This window comes from Nilaparvata lugens, chromosome 1, assembly GCF_014356525.2.
Source record: "Nilaparvata lugens isolate BPH chromosome 1, ASM1435652v1, whole genome shotgun sequence".
In the NCBI taxonomy this organism is placed as follows: Eukaryota; Metazoa; Arthropoda; class Insecta; order Hemiptera; family Delphacidae; genus Nilaparvata; species Nilaparvata lugens.
In genome coordinates this window covers 4,983,917-5,009,842 of record NC_052504.1, presented here as the reverse complement: position 1 = coordinate 5,009,842, position 25,926 = coordinate 4,983,917, and the positions used below count along the sequence as shown (strand labels likewise).

At 35.4% G+C, this 25,926-nt stretch overlaps 1 protein-coding gene across 1 annotated transcript in view; it reads right to left on the bottom strand.

Moving 5' to 3' along the window:
* Positions 1 to 25,926, bottom strand: part of LOC111045848 (protein bowel) — a 59,934-nt gene that overhangs the window by 3,533 nt on the left and 30,475 nt on the right. The gene's annotated exons all lie outside the window — the stretch shown is intronic.

Below are 25,926 nucleotides of genomic sequence, written 5' to 3'. Positions count from 1 at the left end.
GAATATATTATTATTCTGAAGAATGACGAGCTGTTTAAGAACTGAATGATTACTCGAAGATAAAATTAGTTACTGCACAGTATTGAACAGCACTGCTTAGTACTACAGTACTGTTCAATAAAAACACTACGTCCAGTAGATTCACTATTTGACAATAATAATAACCTTGTTATTATAATTTTCAGGCGTTTTTCACTTCCCTGCAATCCGTAACATATACTTTTAAAGTAATTTGATGTAGTAGTGAACAACTAAAATCCTCACAAGCTATCAGAAGCGCTAGGGTACGGAAAACAGAGATTAGCGTTTCCGAAGCGGAGGAGAACAGTCAGGTCATGAGAAAACTCTTTGTATCCGTTTGCATCCCCTCAAAAGGTCAGCCATTGTTTGGCACTGCTAATATGGCACTTACGACCGTGTAAATCGACTATGAGAACGGGTGAACTATTATTTGGCCCTGAGTAATTGTATGTGCTTCCAATTTCTAGTTGCTTCACTCATGAAAACAGTGGAATCATCTAGTAGGCTGTGAAGAATAGCACAGTGCAGTTTGACTCTTGTTTCGCTTCTCAAAGGAAACAGTTCCATGTTGAATTATATCTAGTAGGCTGTGAAGAATAGCACAGTGCAGTTTGACGCTTGTCTCGCTTCTGGTAACATTTCCGCCGTGGATTTTTCACAACATGTTGCCTCTTGTTACCATTTACCCACGCGCTTGTTAAGTCGCTGTGTGCCGAAACACGGCACATCCTACCACTCAACGCCGGCTTATCGGAAACACTTGCAATAAACATAAGTAGCCAATTAGAGCTGCCAGCAGTGATGATAACAACTTATTTCTTGCACAATAACTCATTCAAAAATGCATAATATATTACTGAAGGTACTATACGAGTATTGGGATATTAGTTAATAGCACTAAAGCTATATCTGTGATCCTTTTTAGATGAGTATGTGAATATGAGGAAGCTTTTGAGAGATCAGTTCATAAGTAACAAATTATAGGGTCAGTTGTACGAAATGAATTCGACCTCCATAGAATGATTTAATTTCATCGATGTCAAATTCCTTCAATGATTCTCGATAAATTGGTTCCGATAGATGATAATATCGAGGACCGAGCTTTGCTCTGGAGTACAAAAACATAAAAAATTTATTACGAAAGAAGAAATTATAATAATATTTATAGTTCATACAGAAATGTTCTATCTAATCACAGTGGATTGAGATTAATTCCCAGAGGAATGCAAAAATTTCCCTCACAAAAGCTGGTTAAATTTTAATTTCACGTGAACCAAATCAGAGAAGACCATTTCAAAGAGATGGTTCCACAAGAACTAATCAGGATTAAAAATAGCCCGGCTTTTTTGCAACCGGCACTAAGTACCTGATTGAATAATTACAAAAGTTCAACAGCTGAGTCATAATTTTGACACAGTCCCACACACATGAACTCGCTCACTCACTTCTATCATCGACAGACGACGAAATAATTATTATCATCTGTTTTTCCAAGGATGGATAATAATTATCCTTTTAATGTCCTTCAGCGAGGATTCCCAGGGATGAGACCAGGGAAATCGAATTTTTATATTATAAACCCACTATGTTCTGAATTTCGTGAGAATCGTTAGAGCCGTTTTCGAGATCCGGTGAAATACAGACATATAAAGATCTAAACATGTAAACAGAAATTGCTCGTTCAATAGTAAAGGATAACTTCTCGGCCGTTGAATTTTTATTGGACTAAAAGGCTACAGGCAATGCAATAAGTTTTTTCATGCAATTCAAATTCATCAACGGGTTCGAATCCCGGCCTGGACAATATATTTTTATCGGGACACTCCCGTGTTTCGGATGAGCATGTTAAATCGTAGGTCTTGGCTGCCTGAAATCAATCGTTAGGTCACCTCAGAAGCCTTGAAATTGATCAGGCGTGACCTGAAAACTCTTGACATCAGACCTAAGCCAGTCAGGAATATTTACTGTCAATGACAGATATAACTTATTGGAAGTAACATGGATTGATAATGAAATACATACAGGGGTTTCCAATACCTTGAAGAAATTGTGAAGTTCTCTGCTCTTGACCCTTTTAGTGACACTCAAATATCAATGAACCGTTTAACACTAATTTAAAACTAATTTTTCAGTTAAAAAAAACACGGTTCTATATTGAAATACAGAGTGTAGGATTCCCAAGGATCTAGGAGCCGGAACTGCATTCAACTTTCCGCTACTTATCACATCTACGCCAGAATATTTCTATTGTTCTTGAGAAGTGGTGCAGAAACGCCGTTTCACCCTCTTCCACATGAAATTCTAACTTCTAAGTACTTTCAAAATAATAAACTCTCATAAATTATTTATCAATCGTTTACAAAACAAGACAATCAAATCAATTCTCTATACTCTCAAGTCTCAACTCAATTCAAATCCACATGAAATTGTAGCTTCTAAGTTCTATCAAAATGATATACTCTCACACGTTTACAAAAAATGTCAATCAAATCAATACTCTATACTCTCAAGTCTCATCTCAAATCAAATCCACATGGAATTGTAGCTTCTAAGTTCTATCAAAATGATATACTCTCACACGTTTACAAATTATTTATCAATCGTTTACAAAATAAGTCAATCAAATCAATACTCTAAAATCTCAAGTCTCAACTCAAATCAAATCTATAGATAAAAATTAACTCTCTATGTACAACAATTTTTCTAAGATTCAACTATGACTTCTAATTTATAGCTTCTAAATTAATTAGTCTCTTATTGGACTATTCTTACTTCATTAAAATGTTGTATCCCTCCACATAGCATCGATAATGATGCTCTCCAGATCTCCAGTCTGAGAGAAAAACTGATAAAGTGTTTTTGCAGCTTTGTAGAGCGAATTTTTATCAGTACTGAAGATTCTGTTTCAGTAATACGAGCCAATTTGCGTGTCGTGTATTTCAGCTGTCTTTTTAATGAGTCTCTCAATGTAGTGTAGCAAGAAGTGACGGCGGCCGGGTGGTTGGGGGGGGGAGAATTCATGCTATTGACGATGTTCCTATTTTATTTGCTTTTATTCTGCCAACCTCCAAAGCCGGTATCCTGAGGCAAGTCCTCGTCGTAACCACTATGAGAGCGATAGAGAGTGAGAGAGGGATTGCAGAGATGGCGAACCAGATAAAGAGAGCACACGATGTGGCGCCGAGAGCGCTCCCTGGAGAGTGAGAGCGAATCTAGAAGAGAACCTAGCAGAAGCATGGTCACGCAATGTCGGCAGGACATATTCAATTCCTTGGAATTATTCAATCCAACACACAGAGTGAGACCACCACATCACATTCAGAAAAGTTTTTCGTTCTAAAAAAACTAAAACCTTTCAAGGATTTTGATTTGAAGTATTTTTTCTAGATTGATTTACATAAATTACAAAATATTGTACAAATATTTCGTTCTTTGAAAGATTCAATGGATGTAATTATTAGGTTTTTCAACTAGGAGGAAGGAAAGCAGTTATAGATTAATGTAGCTAGACGAATCAAGTAAACGGATTAGTGGGAAGGTTATTCTTTGTTCCGGTTGATACAGCGAGAGATTGATTCTACTCGTATATGGTTCGGATGATCGTAATAGAGAGGTTTCATAGAGTTTTCGTTAGTTGTAGCACTATTCACAAATTACTCTTTTCGTTTCAGAAGAGTCATCGCTTGAGATATTCAAAGAACCAGTCAATAATGACTTTTCTAATAGTATTGATAGGCTATAGATTCTCGCAAAACCAAACTCCACTAAAAAAGACTCTTCGAGTTTGAGAAGATTCGTTTGAATTATTCAATAGGAGTTATGTCAGAATATTGTGAGCAGCGGAATAAGATTAATCTGTTGCGAAATTAACACATTTCGTTGTAATGGGGAAGAAAGTAAGATGTTTGCTTCAGACCTACAGGCAAGTTTCTAGTACAGATCTAACTGTTCAGTTAGTCTTTGGTTTGTTGATGGCTGAAATATAGGTGTAAGCTATCAATATGAATGTTTTGTGGAGTGATTAAATCAATGAACCATTGGTTGTTCCACTCATACTTATATTCTTGGATGACGTGGAATGATTAGCTTAGAACTGAAGAGAGAAGAGTTGAAATCTTAGCTCTTGTAATAAAAAAATAATACATTTATAACATGACATGATGACTTCATTTTTTGACGATAATGAAAACATTTGAGGAGTAGGTTATGTGTTATAACGCATAATTTTTTAAACAAAGAAGAGTTACTGTTTTTCAATTGAGTATATAATAATTCCATCCAAATGCAGGATTATTTCAGAAATTCAGTGAGCCAATCCGAAATAGATTAGAAGTTGGGGCTTCCTAATTGAGAACAATTGAAATTATCAAAAATAGATGTTCATACTCCAGTTTTGTTCATGAGTAACAATTAATTATATGTGTAAGGTGTAAGATATTCTGATTAATACAAAATCAATTATCTTTATTCATATATTTAAAGAATTTCCTCACAATCATTTTAATAATCTCTCTCTATCTATCTCTCACTCTCTCTCTCTCGTTATTTAAATTGACTAACATGTCATTTCTATAGAATTGGCACTCAATTCAAGTACAGAATCTGAGAAGAATTGGGAGCCAGGATTATACGTGTGTGGCGGTTGGTGACAGGCCAGGCTGGTAGAGGCAGAGGCAAAGGCCTTCAACCTCTTCAGCGCAGGCAAGACAGAAAGAGTTCTCGTTCTCGGTCTCGGCAGCCGCCGGCTTCATTTCTCCGCCACCTCCGCTCCACCTTCTGCTTCCCCTGGGTTTCAATTTCCCGGTCCGCCAGGAGCCAGACCGGTTTTCAGATGCGACGTTGCCAGGTTGACCGCCGCGAACGAGTTCCGTGGCGCGTCGCTCTCCTCCAGATCAAGGAGCAAAAAAGATGCAGCAGCGTCCAAGGACCGCGGAGGCTTCCTTGCCGCAACGGGTGCGCTGCTGAGTTATGGCCGACTAGCGACTCCTTGGTAACAGGTCTGTATCACTACGCCACCACTCCGAACGCGTGGGCTTCATACATGCCGCATATATCAACACACAATGCTAACACAATGCTAACCTGGCTCATTCTGTATACACAATCACAATACTACGAGAAGTTGCCTTCAAATGAAGTATCCCATAAACTTTCTGGAAATAGAGCGTCAGACTTCATTTACATCACTCTACGATACGGTACTTTTTAGCGTATGAAAATGAAAAATAAAATGGAAATACTCTCTATTAGGTGGAGTTAAGTCTTTCTTCTCCACCACTCAACCTTGACAGCCAAAAGACAAAGATAACGATAACTTATGACATGAAGAAAACAGAAACAGAACACATCACACATAATAAAAAAGTAAAAATTGAACAACCAATTCTCACGCACATATCACAGTCCAAAGATGAGATTATTATAACTGCAAATGTATATCTAAATCGGCAAGCCTCTCAAAATACTGGATGTGGATTGTATTTCAACGTTGTTCTTATTGAGATTCATATACTCGTTGCTATAAGGCACATGTGTTCATCTATAAATCAATAAAATAAAAACAAATCTAGATTATTCTGTACACAATTCAACAAAGTTTCATCTGATTTTACTTGAAAAGAACTGCCCATAATTTCTTTCTTGGGAAAGAGCGTCAGAATTCATTCACAGTTCTTCTACAGTGCTGGGTTGTCTGTTACGTTGTCTTGGTTGAGAATCCTCAACCATATTTGACCTTTCCAGGTACATCTACTAATGTTTGATGATTATAAAATGGGAAATACCATTCATACGTTTCAGTTGAACGCAAAGAAACCTAGCTGATACTGAACTCATTGACAATACTACGAAAACCTTCCTTCAAATGAACTGTCGTTAGACTTTCTTTAAATAAATCATTAAACTCATATTCATATCACCGTCATTTACAGAATTCGAAGTAGCCCTACAATGAGAGCGACAGTTCTGTACATATCGGCTATGACGTATACTAAATATATAGAACAAGTTCATACACATTGTTGATATTGGTGACAAGTGACAACGCATGAAGGGGCAGGTTAGACTTCACGCCACACCGCATTGAAGCTTGAAAGGAAGCCTACTGACTCTCTCATACCTTGTATTATTCCGTAGCCTATATCTTACTGGTACAGAGTACTTCTTCTTCTTATATATGCCGGCTCCGCGACGGAGATTGGCGATCATCAATGCAATTTGAATTCTATTGACTGCAGCTCGGAACAAAGATGTTGAGTCAATGTTGAACCACTCTCTCAGGTTCTTTAACCAGGATGTTTTCCTTCTTCCAGGCCGGCGTCTTCCTTCAATCTTGCCCTCCATTATCAACTGCAGGAATCTGTACTTCTCATTGCTCTTAATACAGTAAAGAACCTCCACTGTAGTCCCAATTCGTTCTAATACCTCAGAGTACTTACGTTGCACAAAACAAGGAAAGTATCAAGTATAATTTATATTATGAGTGAGTACAAGAATTAATTCATATTGAGCTCAGTTGTTTAGGACTAATGATTTATGAGATAATTGATGTATAATTTGAACTTCACAACTTTGAACATACACAATAATTGTAATTATTACGCTCCACATACGTTTATATTTTTTTCATGTACTCATCTTATGATTGAGAAAATCATTTCATAATGCCCGTCTAAAACAAGCAACATTCAGAGTCTCAATACTAGAGCGATTATTACTGACATATTGAACTTTTGATGATACTTCGATCAATAATCCTACAAGGATGTCATCCAGAGCAATAAATTGTGATGAAAGCCAACTTAGAGGATTTTATAGCCAACTTCTCATCAGGCATTATGTGCCTGTGTGTGTTATAGCCTACTTGCTAAATAAATACACACTATACAGGCATTGTATAGGTACACTTGTACTATACAGGTACAGTTTTGTTATAAAACAGAGAGTATTGCAAGGTTTTATTGTAGAGAAGACTTAACTACGCCTAATAAAGAGTAAAGTATTCTCTTTTCATTTTAGTTATTTTATAATAGGTTATTAGCTTTAATATTAAAAAAATGATTTGATGTACTAAAAAATAGGAGATTGTCATGATAATGGAAAATGAATAAACGAATTCATCCATAACAACACACAAAACATATTATTCGAAAATACACAATACCTTGAGACTCATATTTTTTATTCAATTAATTTCAAACCAATGGACAAACGACTTGGTTATGAACCTCTTGGTTCATAGAAATATGACTTGGTAAAGAAAATAACAGAACAAAAGTATCAATTACAGGGAATAAAATATAAGTGGTCCATGTGAGTTATTGTAGCGTTATCGAAGATTGATGCCTTTCAAAGCCTGCCCACGATCTGTATTCATACGTCTTCAGGAATTTGATTTTGTTTGTGTGTGGATGTTATTCTTTGACCACGGGAGGGTTGTTTTGAAAAGAGAAGGTTGCTGTGTTATTCGAAGGGTGAAGTCGAGACAGATTTATTCGGATTAGGGTAGGCCGGTGGGTGGGAGGGGGAGACTCAAGGGGGAAAAAGTGGGAAGCAGGTAGCTACCACGCCACGGACCAGAGTGGAATAATCTCAGCAACAGGTAAAGGATAATGAAGACCATTATTTAACAATGGGCAACAAAGTGGCTGTGAAAAAATTGTGAGGAAGATGAACACTATCATCCAGGCCAATAGGCACCACAACAACCCAGCTCCAAGCCACTGAAATGCTGCGTTTTTTGCTAGACCTTCTTCACTATCTCACCCATCACTGTCAGAATCATCATCGTCATCTGATGGTTTTCCTTCTCACAAAGCCATCCACTACTGTAGAGCTACCTCCCATTCTGTGAAAACTACTAGATATAACCAGTGCGTGAAGAATGGAAAGCAACAAAAAACTGTTTTTTCAATTAATACGGAATAATTCGAACTGAAGTGATAAAAACTTGGGAGTGTCCTTTTACTACGTAGATTGAAATAATTATAAAAAATGAAAGTATCAATGTCAGTTAAAATATGAAGAGTAGAGTAAAGAGTCAGTTTAGGGCTTTCGAGGAGGACAATCAATAGCTATGGTATGAGACTGTTGAATTGAAATCAATTCATTTATTCATTTATTCATTTATTACATTCCTTAATCACAACATCAAATTAATGATTGGGAGAGAATCAACAGGATAAACCCAAAACTGTTCCTCTCCCCAATTTTGATAAAAATAGTCCAAATGAGGTTGTGAAAACACTTTTATAAAGATCACAAAAATTTACAGTCCAAATATAAATTATACTAAAAAACTCACTAATTTTGATAAAAATAGTCCAAATGAGGTTATGAAAACACTTTTATAAAGATCACTAAAATTTACAGTCCAAATATACATTAAATTAAAACTTGTTTGTGTTCAACTAACCTTGCTGTAAATGTTAGTTGAGATATGAAGTGTATAGTTGTAGAGTATAGAGTAAGAGTCAGTTGAATTATGTCAGTTGTTTTGGGAGGCAATAAATAGGAGACTGTTGAATTGAAATCAATTAAAATGTTCTGTGCTCAATTAACCTCACATACTTTAGTATAAAATATTGAATTTCACAACTTTAAACCAAAATTCTCTCTTGATAACTACATCACTACTATTTAGATTAGACTCTTTCGCGGGAAAGATAATAGATTATATTATGAATTCTCTCCACAAGTGGGAAAGAGAGTACAGAGTAGAGGTTATGTTGGATCCATAATCACCCTCAATTCAATTATATCTTGATAAGTCATCTTATTTTCCTCTATTAATCCTCATTTCCCTCTAAATAAAGATACATAACTTCATTGACTGAGTACAGAGTATACTGTTACAATAAGCAACGTCTCCAACAAGGCTCTACATCATTATCAATTTACAATCAACGAATCAATTAAAAATCACAGCCGATGTCGATAATGTGCGATTTGAATACATAAGTGTCACCCACTTTTGAGGCAGAGTGAGAGAGAGACGACTTACAGTACAATTACACCTAATTATGAAGTACAGCAAGTGAGTGTGGAGGGCGTACTCATTGCAGTATACATTGGAACGTTATGTTCTACAATTACTAAAGTATGTGCTTGCTGGTAGATTGAGAGATAGCGGAGCTGGAGAGATTGTTGATGTGTGAGAGAGACAGAAACAGACGCTGTACGGTAGAAGTAAGAGGCCAATACATCGACAGTTCTTGCATTCAATGTAAATGAAGTCTGGTGAACAATGGACTGCTTCTGAAGTGAGAAGGTATCGCTGATGGTGGGTGAAGAGAGATAGAGAGTGAAAGGGAGAGAGAGAAAGAGAGAAAGAGTGAGAGAGTGGAAGCGCCAACTATCAGAAATGGTCCTGACTGCGTGTCACCGCCGACTGAATATATAATAGCGTCTAATGAGGCTTTCTTCGGCTTTGAAAGTCAATTGGAATGGGCGCAATATTTGAGCATTACAGATGAATTGCGATGGTATTTGGTTGGGATTTCAGCAGATTTTAACAGCGATTGTGGGAAGAGAGGATGATAAAATTCGGGAAACTGAGAATAAAATTTTTGTAGTGAGGGAGAGGAGATTTCTGGAAATCACAAGTAGGTGTAGCGAAAGGTAGATTTCTACAAATCACAGTTAGTTCTATAGTGAGGTCCACGTTATAATGGTAGTACAGAAAGATAGAATAACAGCGTTGCCGATTCTTAGCCTTGTCACCACTGCCTTTTATAGAAGGCATCAGATACGACATAACTGTTCATTCTTGGTTAATCAATTAATATCGGTGCACCAAACTTTGCTCGTTATTTATTTATTAATAAACAGAACACAATTCTTCAAAATGGTTGGGGAATGACTAACAGGCACAGCCCAAAACTTTTTCTTCCCCGAATTTTAATTTATACACTATAAATTGTCCAAAAATTAGATTAAGTTCCTTACACTTAAATTCGGTCCAATTTTCAGTCCAAATATTTGAAAAAAGAAAAGTTCTAATTTAGATTGTTTACAAACCAAATTGAATAACAAAATAACACTCACTAATCACTTAAATCTGTAAAATAATGATTAATTTTGAATATTATGATATACCATGTCATGTCAACAAATCAGATTATTTTGATTGAGTCTATTAAAATTTCTAGATTTCTCTCGAGATACGGTAAGCTGATTGATTACACAGCTTCTGTTATCGACAGACGACGAAATTATCATCCGTTTCTCCAAGAATGAATAATTATTATCCTTTTCATGTCCTTCAGCGAGTTTTCCCAAGGATGATTCCTAGTGCAATCGAATTTTTATATCATAAACCTACTATGTTCCAAATTTTGTGAGAATCGTTAGAGCCGTTTTCGAGATCCATTGGACATAAATAGCCAGATATAAAAATATATACAGAGTTTGCTCGCTTAATATAATAGGATATTTTATTCCTTGAAAAGATATATTTTGAATGTTACAATAATAAATTTAAAAAATTGAGATTGGATATTGTGTCGATTAACTATATTTCTACATTGTTTTAAAACGATCTGGCAACGTTGCAAAGGTGGAAATGGGTAGGGCTATCTGCTTTGTAGAATCATAGACAAGGATAGAAACATCAATGTTTAATATTAGCGTGGAATTCACTATAATGAGGAAGAGGTTTCTAGAAATCTAGTGATTTTGTTGATTGATAATGGAATTTCATCTTCTTGCAAATTGATTAGCATACAATATCTTATCGATGTGTGGGGAATAACCAACAACGAGAACTAGATAAACCGGATTTGAAAGTAAATGGGCTTTGCAAACATCAAGCCGCGTCCACACTATGTCGATCGACTCTGTCGACCCGGTCGATCGACAAAGTCGCTCGACACCTTCGACTGTGTCGATCGACAAAATTGCCTCAGTACATGTGGACGAGTCGATCGACAACCATCATAAATGTTCATACATAATCGAGTGTTTTAAGTGTTTTAGTGTTTTAAGTGTTTTAGTGTTTAGTGTTTTATCAAACATTAAACATTATCAAACATTAAACATTATCAAACGGTACATTTCAATAAAATTAGACGTTTGGGTATCACTCCAATTCATTTTCAATAAAAATCTAAGCACTTGAACAACAGTATATTCACTATTCACTAACTAGTATATTCACTAACAGTATATTCACAACAGTATATTCACTAATTCACAACAGTATATTCACTAATTCACAACAGTATATCACTATTCTATTTTTTTAAAACGGCAGTGACAAGATCGACACGTCCACACTGGTGCGTTCGACTCGACTTTCTTTGATCCGGACCGACCTGAATCGGGTTGCGTTCGACTCGACTCGACAGCGCTCAACAATGTCGAGCGACACGTCCACACTTGTTCGACATTGTCGATCGACTTTGTCGATCGGTGTCGATCGACATAGTGTGGACGCGGCTTCATGTTCGTTGGAAGCTTCAACTGTAGATGGATTTAGAATGTAGAAACGCCATTCATTTATTCAAACGAATTCATTTATTTGCACAAACAAAAATGGAAACGATGATTAAAAGAGAAACAGCTGATAAACCCGAAACTGTTTCTTGAATTGAATATTGAAATTATGTCTATGAATGCATTGATCTACTAATGATGAATTTTAAGGAAAGCAATACAGTATTGAATTCTACCACCTCAAGCTGACCAATAATAAAGTAATAGTTATGTTGTCATGGCGTCAACCTATAGGAGTTAACAAACCAGAATTCAACTGTATCAAATCTCAAGCTGTCCAATCACAGAGCAGCGATTTCTTCGTCATAGCAACAGCCAATAGGAGTTGATCAAGACACAACTCAACCAATCACAAGCTAACCAATGGGAAAGTAGCAATTTCGACGTCAAGCAATCAATTTGAGAATAATAGAGTTTAGTTCGTTCTTGGAGTTAGGGGAGTGATGCTATTTTAAATGTATCATGTGCGTGTACACTAATCATATGAAACTTTCTGATGATAAAATGTGACACAACTTCAGGAATTACTGCATAAGAGCAACTGAAAACTAATTGGAATCTTTTGATAGTTACACATTGACATTTACACTACAGAAAATGAGAAGACTTAATAATACCATAGATATCGAGGAAATGTTGGACACGTTCTCTCATTTGACAATTCGGAATCTAGATACTGAGAGGGATTTGTTATTTTTTCAGTAAGTTCAATAGCCTACTTTATTCCCCAGAGAATAAGTGGATAACTACGAGTGAATAAATCGTATTTTCGAAGAAAATCTAAACGATTCTAAAAAAAAAACAATAATATTGTATTATAGATTGAGGTTTCGAACCAAAGTGTAGAATCGATGCATTTCTTCTCTCATGGGAGGAATTAGTTGCGTGGAAATGTTTCTTGTGTGTGTATTAAAGAGAACAGGATGAAGGTAAAAAACTAGAATGAAGTCAAGTGGAAGTAGAAATCTTCAAAGGGAGATTACCTCTTCATAGCAAGGATTTGTTCTCAACTGAAATTATACTTTCAGGACTGAGTCCATACAATTCCCACAATTCAATGGCTTTCATAAGCAAAGAATGTCAAGGCACGGACCATAAATTAGAATTACACTCTAAAATATATGAAAGAACCGTACAAGGAATACTTGAATGCACTATATCAGACTATTAGCCGCATATGTAAAGACGGAATCAAAGCTACCTGCTCATTTGCATGTTTTATTCATATTTCAAGCTCTCTAATCCCACTTCTAACATTTTGATCCATGAATAAATTTTAGAAAATCTTTATTTACGGCTGGCTCAGCACTGCAAACTCACTTCCAATCCAGATAGGCTAGTAGAATGAATTATATTTAAATGCTGAGAAATTTCACGATCAAAACTTCGAAATTTGGTTTTTGCTAATCTCTAAGTAGTTTTGTTTGTATTCACTGCATATGAGGATAAAATTCAACCTCAAGATTCAATCCTATATACAGGGTGTCCCACGAAAGGTGTAGCAGTCGAAGACCATGGATTCTACATTGAATTTGCTACAAAAAATTTCCAGTAAAATTTTCTTATATCGACCTTAGTTTTCGAGATATATCGATTTTTCGATATTTTTGAAAAGTTTAGAAAACTATTGGTCAAAATCTAATTCCAATGACATAGTTGGAAAGAGGAGGAAATTTCCAATAAGATTCATATAATTTGTTCCTTTATTTCTCGTTTTTGAACCTCTTATGAGAATTCTAACTGTTCGAAATTTGGCTTTGAACTCGATGAATGTACTTTTTTCAACTTTAAATGCTCATAAAAAGTTCAAAAACGTGAAATAAAGGAACAAATTTTATGAATCTTATTGGAAATTTCATCCTCTTTCCAACCATGTCATTGGAATTCGATTTTGACCAATAGTTTTCTAGTTATTAACTTTTTCAAAAATATCGAAAAATCGATATATCTCGAAAACTAAGGTCGATATAAGAAAATTTTACTGGAGATTTTTTGTAGCAAATTCAATGTAAAATCCATGGTCTTCGGCTGTTACACCTTTCGTGGGACACCCTGTATACTTAATTCATTAAGTATTTAAATCATTTACTTAATTCATTATCATGGATTAATCTATTTCACTCTGTTTCGTAGAACCTGGGAACCTGAAGTGTGACAGTCTTCTCCAGCATGGGAAAGATGACAACTCCTTATTTTGATCAAGCGAGAAGCATTTTACTGTTAATATGATTGTGTTATTCTGTGACTTTAGAATTAGTTCTCACCATATCCCCCTAGAATTCTATAGTGAGGTGCACGTTATATCATAGTTCTCACCATATCCCCCTAGTGAGGTGCACGTTATAATGTCAGTGGAGCAAGATAAAAGAACAACGTTGCCGATTCTCTGTCTTGTCAATGCCTTCTATGGAAGGTAACTGATTCCGGCTTATTAATGTAATATTAACTGTTCATTCTCGTTTAAAATAATCAATTATATTTTAACAAGCAATAAATTATATTTTTCAATGCATGTATTTTTATAATCGAGATTAAATAATATTTTTTCAATTAACTATATTTCTACATTATTAAAAACCGATCTGGCAACAGAGGAAAGCGAGAAAGAGTTAGCGCTATCCGCTTTGTTGAATGATAGACAAGGACATAATTCATAATTCATTTATTGTATAAAATACTATAATCATAATACAATTATGACATTGGAGGAAAAACTAGGCTGAGCCTGTACTGTATTATTTCTCTCCAAAGATTTTGATAAAATGTTAATGTTGTCCAAAAGGTAAGGTTACGTAATCACACACTGCTTCGTTACTTGATTTTCGGTCAATATGATTTAAAATTTTGAATTTTGAAGGTTGATTTTATACTCTAAATGAATCACAGAATGTATCACAATAAATTAAAAACTTTAGAAATATTGCACTTATTTAAGAAAATTTAATACAAAATCAAAAACCTACTCGAGGAATACCATTACTAATACTAATACTAATTAGCAATACCATTGCTAATCAAACACTTCCATTATGACGTGGACCTCACTATAGTAAAGCGAAGATCTTGAACTTCCATCCTTCAGATCTCAGTAGTAATGTGATAATCCTCATTTATAGCTTTCGATTCTAATTGATCACTCAAGTCTAGGAATCCAGAGTGATATTTACTACAGATAACTACGCACATAGTCCAAATCCCAGACAAAACCCTCCTATGAGCTCGAGTAAACAAATGAAACATCTCTATTCTCTCGCGCTAAGCATTCACAAGTCATTGCGGTGTTAGCGCATTGTCAAGTAATTCATACTTCTGTTGAACGAAACTTAGTCATGGAGTTAGGCGCTTGAAACAATACTTCGTTTAAATATTTAGCATATGAATGTGTTCGCTCGCCTTGGCGCGACCACTCCTAATTTATGTTATTGTCTATAACTGCTTGTAGTTTTCCTGAAGCGGATTCCGTCATTTCGGAATCCGTATTCATGTTCAGATGTGTATTACTGATTCTACTGCGTTTTCCGAGATGACGGAATCCGAATTCATGTTGAGATGTGTATTACTGTCGAACCAACTGGCTGCGTGGTAGCCGGACTATGACAAACAATCACATTAATTGTGAGGATTCACAAGAAGGGAGAGAGGAGGTGAGGAGGACTAGTATGCTAATGCGGCTTCGGCTTCATGACGACGGGGGGTCTCTTGTCAGGTGTCCCAACGTTCAACGGGACACCAACTATTCAAGTCTTTTCAACTTCTCAACTGCTTTCCACATGAGCTGAGATATAATTCTCTCCAGAGACGAGATGTCAATGATAACTCGTCCTTAGCAGACTCCTCAATTACTGCTGCCACCTTCTTGTTCGTCACATTCAAGAAAAGAACGGATAAGCCTTGGTGGGCGAGTGTATCAAGTCTGGATTCGTCCCTCTCTCATATCACTCTGTTTCTCCTTTTTTCGCTCTCTTACCTTCTCTATTCCTCTTCCTCTAATCATTTTTTTGAAATCTATTTCTTGCTCTCCTTTTTTCTCTATTTCTCTTCCTCTAAAACTTCTCTCTCACTCTCTCTGGTAGAGAGTTAGTGGGGAGGATATTTTTAGTATTCTTTCCGAAGAATGGACATTGATATGTTCCAAAGCTCCGCCAATTTATGTAGATGCATAACAATATAATTATCTATAGTTATTATATTACAAATTACTTCTTCATATCATATACAGTTCAATAATTATCTTCTTAGTCTATATTATGTAAATTCATCTACAATTTTGCTGTATTGTAAGCTATTGTATATAAGTGTATAAGTCAGTATATATTGTAATCTACATAAATGAAGTACTCAATCAATCAATCAATCAATCTCTTGTATTGTCTTTCTTTGTTCTACTGATTGGTTTTCAGATAGCTGTGATATTCTATTGAAGAGTGCTTTTCCTTTCTATTGCAATTATTGACCGAACGTAGTGGGGTCTACGTTTCATCTCGGATTTTCTTTTGTCTATATGTATGTAACGCATTTACGGCCAAACGCGTAGATAGAATTCTATGAGATTTGGAAGGAATATTCCTTTTTCAACTGCGCGCCAATGTATACACAAGGTTTTTTGAAATTTTGCATTTGAAGTATAATAATGAAAAGAAACGGAATCCCTCCATACTCTGATATCACTATATTATATCATCTACTCTGAATATAGGATTAATTAGACTATAAAATTATTCATAATCAATCAGCTGGCAAGTGGATTATTCATTGCATGCATTACACAGATGTCTGGAAAACCCGTATCTATTTCTATATGGTTTCAATATTTTGTTTTATAGTCATGGTATTAATATGCGTGTCTAAGGTTTAACACTCGAGTAAAAATCATGTAAATTTGGAAAAAATTGTTAATCAAGTTAAAACTAAACCTATAAAGTTGGTTGAAATAGTGCTTTATTGGAGCCAAAATTTAAGCATTCTAGCTTGGAAAAAATTGTTTATCAAGTTAAAACTAAACCTATAAAGTTGGTTGAAATAGTGCTTTATTGGAGCCAAAATTTAAGCATTCTAGCTTGTTATCAGAATAATAATGAGTTGGCCTTCTACAAAATCACTATTTTTTTAAAACAATTGAATGACTAATAAAATTCTACTCCATTCCATTCTATTTGTTATTTTATCAAAAACCCATAGGCCTATGAAATATTCAAGGGAAAATCGAAATAATAAGTGGCCTACTGATCACCAAAAAAATTTGAATGGAATGTTTGTTTTCAAGTGGAAATTGCACCAAATTGAAGGTAAATTCTCAAAATTTTCCGGGGGAGAGCCCGGACTCCCCTTTGGTAGAGGGCCTTCACCCCACACCCCCTGGTGTCTCCCTCAAAGTTTAGGTGCTTTCTACTTCAATGTTATGATCCCCCCCGGAATTTTTTTCTGGCTTCACTGAGTAATATAATATTCATTTTGATAAAGACTGTAGTATAAAGTTGAAAAGAGAAAGTTTTGGGGACAAACTTGCTCATATGAGTATAATTATTGTACATGATTGAATAATTAAGTTATAGAGTTATAATTTGCTATGAAATTTGCACAATGCCAATAATGCGATAGCAATTTTAGCAAGCTCGGAGCACAAGTGCAATAACAGTCGTTGCATTCGGCAACATTGATCTCAGAAATCTATCAAAACGAACAATTGCAACGTCACTGCAAATCTAACAATAACACTAACCATGAAGAGCGCCGACCGCCTTTGTACGGACTTGATTGTAATTTGTTCCTGTATGGAAGGAGCAACGAACTTATCTGTTCAGGAAGAAGTGTAACAATAGTTTGAAAGGAACCGTTCCAATGGAAACTCCTCGAGATAATAAAAACAATACGTCAACGACAACAATGTCTGCAAGTTGCATTCAATATTGATTGCAACAGGGTTTGATCATGGATGAATTTATTGAAGAGGAGCCGCCAAGACACGGTCAATTCCCACCCATGTGTAGTTGTAGCCAGAGTGGGCACGGAACTGTTTGTGTTCTGATACAATGTATACTCATTATAAATAAAATATCGGGGCATAAAAAAATTATTACGAAAGAAGAAATTATGATAACATTCATACAGAAATGTTCTATCTCATCACAATAAATTGAGATTAATCCCTAGAGGAATGCAAAAATATCCCTCACAAAGGCCCAGTTGCACAAAGGCCGGTTGAATTTTAATCCTTATTAACTTCACGTGAACCAAATCAGAGAAGACCATTTCAAAAAGATGGATCTACTGGAATTAATAGCCCAGTCAATAAAGGTTTTTTCGATCCGAAAATTAAATAAAAGCTGAATCTTTTACCATCGATAGAACCCTTCCAGAGGGTCATTCTCCCAAAAGTCCCAAGAATTCCCCTAGGAGCTTTCCCCCCTAGCCCCCCTCAAAGTTGATAAATGCAGGTAATCACGGAAAATCAATTATCTCTCTACCCATTGATCGGAAACAGTTCTATTATATGCCATTCGATTTGTTACATTATGGACTACAATATTAGTTATATTCATTTTTCCAATAAAATTAAGAAAGGCCTAATCAGGATTGAAAATAACCCGGCTTTTTTGCAACCGGCACTAAGTACCTGATTGAATGATTACAAAAGTTCAACAGCTAAGTCATAATTTTGACACAGTCCCACACACATGAACTCGCTCACTCACTTCCATCACCAACAGACGACGAAATAATGATTATTATCAGCTGTTTTCCCAAGGATGAATGATAATTATCCTTTTAATGCCCTTCAGCGAGTTTTCCCAGGGATGAGACCCAGTGCAATCGAATCTTTATATTATATACCTACTATGTTCTGAATTTCGTGAGAATCGTTAGAGCCGTTTTCGAGATCCGGTGAAATACAAACATATAAACATCTAAACATCCAAGCATCTAACATCTAAACATATAAACAGAAGTTGCTCGTTTAATAGTATAGGATAACTTGGTAGTTAACTTGACTTAGTTTCTTTTATTTCATAAACGACTTAAATCTGGGAATAATTTTGCAATATTACAAGCTACTTTGGAAATGTCAAGTTTGATGCATACGCATACGTTGATTGATACGCATACGTTTGATTTGTTGCATACGCTGCAATGCATCATCTTTCGAATACATTTGAAAATTTTCCAAATTCAACTTCCGAGTTACTCCCATTATTTTCATTTATTCTCTATTCATTTATTAGTTCTCATTGTTCCACTATATAATGCTATGTCCAGAATAAATTCAAGGAGATACCCTGTTAGTATCGTCTTTCACTGTTTGGATCAACCAGGGTCAATTTAGTTGTAGGCTTAGACACTTTCATGAAAAAATCGTCGGGTGAGAGTGTTTGGGTTATCTAACTTCATTTCACATAGTTCCTCAAGAGAGTTCTGATAGGAGACTGAATTAGAAATCAGTGTGAAATGTTTCTTAAAAAACTATGACAACTTCTTTCAAGATAGCTTTTTTCTAGTTTGCAAAGCTTCAAAGTCATTTTCAATGATGGAAAAACTCAATTTTGGCAAAACTTGGAGTTAGCAAACAAACCGTAACTCTTGCGAAAAATCATATAGCATACAAATCATGGCCAATACATAACTGATCAAAGTCATTTACACATATAAGTATAAGTATAATGAATCTCAAATATAGATTTGATTGGATGTCGCCACACATTCATTACGTTCGTACCATACCATCAACAACTCAATTTCAATTTTTTTTCCACAACAACATTCTCCCTACATTTTGTCAACAAAACTTATTCTCATTCGTTTCAAGTGCCAAGGAATTCATGTCCCGTACTTCATAATACAGTGAGAACACTGGTGTTTCCATATCCTCATATTTTTACATATATAAAAACATACATTTTTATGTATGTATTTTAGTTTGAGTGCAGTAGCATATACTTGTATTTATTTTTGTAAAGTTTTTTTGTATCTTGTTTTTGGCAAATAAATTCATTCATTCATTCGTGAACATCTACCAAGTGGTTAATAATGAAACAGCGAAACTGAACCTAATCAACACAGAGGTATCTGTCAATTTACTTCGAGTACCGAACATCATTCATCTTCAAACCTAATTTGCCAGAGTGAGTCGACTCTTGGTAGATTAGTGCTATTAGTTAGCCAAGCCAGTATTCTCAAGTCAGATTCATTTTGAACGGTCAGTATTGATCGAATGGGACCCATTGAAGAGAGAAGAAACTACTAATGTTATATTTATAGGAAAAGCTGACAAAACAAAGTGAATCTCACTACAGCGCAAGTCCACGAGTCGCTTTGTGAACCAGTATAACTGAATTCCTGAATCCCAGAAGGAAATTTCGCACACAAAATGTATTTTCTCCTGGTTATTACAGCAATTGTTTTGTTCTTTGCAACATAGCCATTTCATTTTCTTGGTTTGTCTTTGATTAGAGCTCGCCAATAAACCCAGGTAGTTACAGTCTCAGTTGAACTACCTCAGTAATCTCCAGTAATTTTCAGTGGCTAGTCTCTGAAGCTCCCAGTAGCTAGAAATAAAGTGATGTACTTTCTTCTTCCATGAGAAATGGAGGACGGATATTATCATTAGTACTGTCTTCTTCGACAAATATCCTAGCATTTTACGATTTAAAAGCTCAATTTCCGCAGGAAAATTTGTGAGAGGAATACCTGAGTTGCAATCATGGAAAATGGAGTCTTTAAATTTCTGTGAATGGATTGCTCTAGTATTTTTGAGAAGCTTACTAAGTAGAAAATCAGTGTTTCGAAATTTGTGTGAGGAATACCTAGTTTGCAATCATGAAATATTATTTCTGTGAATATCTGTGAATGAATTGCTTTAGTATTTTTGAGAACCTTACAGAGTGAAGAAACAGTATTCCGAGCAGAGTTAAATGGAGACTAATCATTCAAATTAATTGATCACATAACTGATGAATGACTTAATAACTTTGCCTACTTTCAAAAAATATTAGAATAGACAGTAAAGTATCAAGTGGGGATGAAAATGATCTAAAAGAAAATTTTTTCAAATCGGAAGATGATCAGCTATGGAAATATTGATAATTATGCTATATAATTTCACTATGGTATACTACTTGTGAAAAGTGCAAGCTATTCAAGTTTTCAATAGAGTTACCAGACGTAAAATATTATTTGCTTTTGAACCAGATTGGAATGGGAGTTCATTCAACATTGGATCTAACATTGGAGTCTTCACTTCTAATATCGGGGCACCGAGAACGCTCGTTATTTTTATTTATTGATAAACAGAACACAATTCTCTGAAATGATCGTGTTTATATTTCACAACTGGCTATACGTCATCTTATGAATTTCGGGGAAGAGATATTTTGATTTTTCACATACTCACTCACTCGCTCACTCACTTTTTTACTATCCACAAGCGACAAAAGTCTCAGCTGTTTCAGCCAAGGATGAAACAGCTTATTATTTTAATGTCGTTCAGCGAGTTTTCCCAAGGATGAGACCTAGTATGGAGATACACCATACAACCTACGAGGCATAACGATAAACCAGCAAAGGGTACACTTAGATGTATGCAGGAAACAATTCAAATACAGAATGAATAAAATTATGCGTTTAGTTCCAATGAGAATAGTAGAGATGAGCTGCAAAAAATATCACACTAGAGAATTTGATGATTGGTTGAAAGCAAATACTATATTGTAATCCTTAAAACAGTAACCCTATCTAACAATATTTGCTTCAAACTAAAAAGTGAGCTGCCATCTTGAAGAATAAAAAAATTTAAATAAATGAATAACTGATTTTTATAAATTGAGCTGAATTTCAATCCGGGAAAAAAAATAAATACGAGAATAAATCATCTAAACTTCAGTGTATTTGCTGTTATCATATTGATTTACATTTGCTTCAATCTAGAAAATTTTATGAAAACAGGAAATATTATTTCATGATAGAAAATAAATACAGTATACAAAAACAAATAGAGTTTTAGGGTTTCTGCAGATCACCATCAGAAATAAAAATAAAATAAATGAGGGAAAATAATAAAGGGAGAGTATATCCCTACATTTTTACAATAAATTCCCCCTACAAGGTCGATTATTGTTATGTAATGTCTACTGCTTCACTATTGTTAAATATATATGTTGTTTTTAATGTAGAAGCTATATCATTGTGACTCAGGTTTATGCTACAAGAAGATTATCATTGTGATATGCCATTGTTACTTCTGGTTCTGTTTTTATAATTAATATACTCAAAAAATTTACGGTATTGTATTTTTCATCATTGTAAAAAATAAGCACAACTCGCACTCCGCGCTCAGATTTTTCTTTGCGGGTGCTATTTTTCCGTAAATTATTAGTTAATTTTTGTTTTGTAAAGTGTTTTAATGGAAATAAATTTTGATTTGATTTGATTTGATAGTGCAATCGAATTTGTATAACGCTAATATAAAACATGAATTTTTTCAATATCATAGAGGAAAGAAAGCATAGTGAGAAATAGAAGATATAACCTTTAGAAGAATATTTTATCTTTCATTGAGACGAATATAGCGAAGATACTAATTCTATTTTTTTTCTCTATCTCAATATGTTGTATGCAAGCATTCAATCAGAGAGAAAAGAGTTTAATATAATTATGTCTTCAAGATTCCTAGCTTGCTCCTCATACAACCCAAGGTACCTAGAATACAAGGTTCTATAGAATACTATTCTAGGTACAATCTTATGATACTAGGTACTAGTATCATATCCCAGGTACTATTCTAGGTACTAGTATCTTATTCTAGGTACTAGTATTTCATTCTGGGTACTATTCTAGGTATAGTATCTTATCCTAGGTACTATTCTAGGTACTAGTATCATATCCTAGTTACTATTGATACAATCTTATATCGATTCCTATGCCAAGCTTTTCAAAGTCAAGGTTTCTAGAGTCGTAGAATTCCCCACAGTAATATCCACTTCTAACTACCTGCATTCCTTGATTACATCAAAGCTCCCCCTTCCCCCAACAACCAACACTGCCAGCTTGAAGTGAGTCACACACTCGAATCCTCCCCTGGATTGGAAAGGTCTGTCTAAGTGGCCGGAATTATAAGCATGAAGATTACACAGAATGAATGAAGATAGGCGAGCTTTTATTTGAAAGATGAAATTTCAATGTTGATGATTGAAATAAACGACTGGCTAGCTGGCACCTGATGACCTCACCACAGACGAAGAAAGGCATTCCAGCACGCAACTCAGACCACAGAGGAGGAGCAGGAGGATGAGGAGGAGGATGATGAGGAGGAGGAAGAGGATGAGGATGATGCCTCCTCAAGTCCAAGAACAACGAGAAGTCTTCTTCTTCCTACTCCTCCTCATCATCCTGCTCCTCCTCCTCCTCTTCTTCTTTCTCTCTTCACAACCATCCATCTTGCCCCTTCTCATTACAGCTCTGTGGTGAGATACACTTCAGCATTGGTTAAATGGGCAGCAATGATAGAAGGTATGCTGACAGTTTAAACTGAATTTGAGTGTAGTTAGCTCGCGAACAGGTGATTGTGGGCTGGCATGTGAGTGTGTGTGCGTGCCGGCAATGGGTGGAAGAAATCCATCACGGCATTTTAAAGAATGTTCATTCATTACTTCTCTCGGCCATTCCTGGATAATCTCCTCGCAGCTATAGTGAGGTCCAGTGGAAAAAGATGGGAGAACGGTGTTGCCGATTGTCTGTCTTGCCACTGCCTTCTACAGAGAAAAAGATGATAGCTGATACAGGTATATAAATAAATGTATTGAAATGAAAGGAATAATTCACCTGTATGTGAATAAATAATAAAATATCTGATAAAATCACTTTACTTGTATCGGCTACTTTATTAAAATTAATAAAAACAGGAAGTACCCTTTTTATTAAAAACATTTTAATGTTTATTTAAACGTTTTAAATAAAAAGGGTACCTCATGTTTTTATTAAATATCTTATGTAATTTAACTGTCCATTCTTCATCATTATCATCATCGTCATTCAAGGATTAGGCTATGATGGCCTTTTCCGGCATCCATTTCTTCATCGGTCGTCCGACGCCTCTTCTCCCATCGGGTTTGTAGTGCCAAGCTTGAATTGGAAGTCTTTTTGCTGGCATACGAAGTAGATGGCTAGACCAGTCTTTTCTACTTTTCTTCAATATTTGCAATAAAGACTCTACATTCAGTTCGGTTCTTATTACGTCGTTTCTTAAGGTGCGTACAGATATACGCGCCGGGAACATGAGCAATTCACTTTTAATCAGCTGACTATATCTGTATTTTTACAGAAACGTTAAGATACAGATATAAAAAGCTGATTAGAAGTGAATTGCTCATGTTCGCGGCGCGTATATCTGTACGCACCTATATGTAATCCAACCTAGTGTAACCTTTGACTGCTCGAAGGGACCTCATTTCGGCTGCTTGAATACGGGACTCAGTTTTTACTTCCCTTGCCCTACAACTACCATAGGTAAGGAAAGTATTGCTTTTCAAAAAAAAATTAAGGTACCCTAATTTCAAGTTTTCTATAAGTTTCAAGGTCCCCTGAGTCCAAAAACATGATTTTTGGGTGTTGGTCTGTGTGTGTGTGTATGTGTGTGTGTGTGTATGTGTGTATGTGTGTATGTCTGTGAACACGATAACTCCATTCCTAATCAACCAATTGACTTGAAATTTTAAACTTAAGGTCCTTATACCATGAGGATCCGACAATAAGAAATTCAATAGAATTGAATTCAAAATGGCGGAAAAAATGGCGGATAATCACTAAAATACCATGTTATTCACGGTTTTCTCAAAAACGGCCCTAACGATTTTCTTCAAATTTATACCATGGATAGCTATTTATAAGCCCTATCAACTGACATGAGTCTCATTTCTGAGAAAATTGCAGGAGCTCCGTAATATTCTTGAGAAAAATGGCGGATAGTTACTAAAAAACCATGTTTCACGATTCTCTCAAAAATAAGTTCACCGATTTTTTTCAAATTCATACCGTGTATAGTTTTTTATCAGCTCCATCAACTGGCATGATTCTCCTTTCTGGGAAACTAATTGGGGGTCCTTCCCATCCTTGATAAATGGACTTAGAAACCTCCTTCTCGTGCATGAGGTAGGTAGGTAGCGCAGTTCATAAAAAGAACACATAGTCGAGATATTTCATCTGCAGAACAGCTGTTTTGACGACTTTAAAAACATGAGGACTAAAAAAATCATCGAGTTTCACAATTTACACAAAGGAAAAAGTACTCTGAAAACAATTATATATACACATATACAGAAGTCTGATCGTAGTTTCAAATATGAGCAAGGAAAGTTGTGTGAGTGTACCACATCAGATTTTTTTCATTGACACCCAGGCTTCGCTTCCATAAGCTATTATTGGTACAGCCATTAGTCTGTAGAACTTCATCTGAACTGTCCATTCTTTTTTCAATCAATTATATTTTATTCAAGAAAATATATTTAAATGATAAATTTTCATGATCAGGATAAAATATTTTGTTTATTAATTATATTCCTACATTGTTAAAATCCGATCTGGCAACGTTGCGGATCTACAAAAGGATAGCGCTATAGACTGTCGATTGATAGACTAGGATAGCAACACCAATGTCAGCACTTGTCTGGTTTGGCATAATCATTTACATACTCATTAATGCATCTTCTCCAACGTTAGAGGACAGACTACTAGCTTTGCATCTTCTCTATGCTATGTTTTATGTTCATTTGTTATATCTATGCTGTAGGTATTTGATTTGCCAATGCTTCTCAATTTGATGAATGTTTGGTATAACAATGGAAATGTCTCTTCTACTTTGTCATGTCTTCACTTACTACTGATTTATCCATACTCCGATCTCTGTGACAAGTCCTTGAACAAATCATATTCAATACTACAACAAAAAGAAAAATCTGGTGTGGTACACTCACACAACTTTCCTTGCACATTGAACTATAAGCCTCATTATCAAACGAGAATAATTTAGGGGAATAACATAATGACGATTGACGGCAACATATTTGCAACTACGATCAGACTACTGCTTATGTGTATATACAATTGTTTTCAGAGTACTTATTCCTTTATGTAAATTGTGAAATTCGATGATTTTTTTGAAATTCGTAAAACAGCTGTTCTACAGATGAAATATCTTGACTATGACTGTGTTCTTTTTATAAACTTCTCTACCTACCCACGGTAGGCTATATGGAAGAAGAAAAAGTAAAAACCGTGTACCTACCTACCTCATGCACGAGAAGGAGGTTACAAAGTCCATTTCTCAAGGATTGGGTGGACCCTTTATTACTACCCCAGGAAAAAGACTAATGTCAGTTGATAGAGCTAATAAATAACTATACAGGGTATGGATTTGAAAAAAATCGT